The sequence below is a fragment of the Arachis duranensis genome, chromosome 3 (assembly GCF_000817695.3).
Source record: "Arachis duranensis cultivar V14167 chromosome 3, aradu.V14167.gnm2.J7QH, whole genome shotgun sequence".
NCBI lineage: Eukaryota > Viridiplantae > Streptophyta > Magnoliopsida > Fabales > Fabaceae > Arachis > Arachis duranensis.
Genome location: NC_029774.3, coordinates 106,306,449 through 106,307,241, shown reverse-complemented (window position 1 = coordinate 106,307,241; position 793 = coordinate 106,306,449).

Below are 793 nucleotides of genomic sequence, written 5' to 3'. Positions count from 1 at the left end.
CTTCCCTTTCCAATTCCTTCAGACCTCCCAACCACCAGCAGGAGTATAATGTAGCAAACACAGTTATATCAAACAAGAAATATACAAATAGGAACAAATAAGGCATTTAGACTATTAGCAAGTAATATGCAGTCAAATAGGCAATCTCAAACAATTCATATAGTATGCATATGATGAATGCCTGTCCCTAGTGGCTGATGATATCATCTTGTCGGTTATAGAGCCAACCCGACAAGTCCTGGTCGCTAACCATTGGACTGTCCCTCTATCATGCATCCCCAACTCGAGTTATACTCGTCATAAACTTGATCATAATCATGATCTATATCCATCACCCTCAATGGTGAATATATACGGGGGCGAGCTCATCCGGGTCTTTCACAGTGCCCGGCCACACTTACGACATAGAGTCAGCAGAGTATCAAGTCTCAACCTGGAGCACGTGGTGGCTAGCCACTGCTACTACCCAGGGAAACTCGTATCTCAGATAGTGGAAGTGCAAATCACAATTATCAATAATTCAGCATAAACACGCATGAATTCTCATCCATGGATCAACATCCATATCAGCCATCCGGCTCACGATTCAGTCCAGAACCAACCAATATTCATATCATACACAGCCATTCCGGCTCACGGTTAAATCCATAACCAGCCAATATTCATAGCATACACAACTATTCCGGCTCACGGTTCAATCCAAAACCAGCCAATTCATAAACAATTACAGCCCTTCGGCCAATGGCATAACAAGCACTTCCACCACCATCCTCCACATCTCACATAATCATCA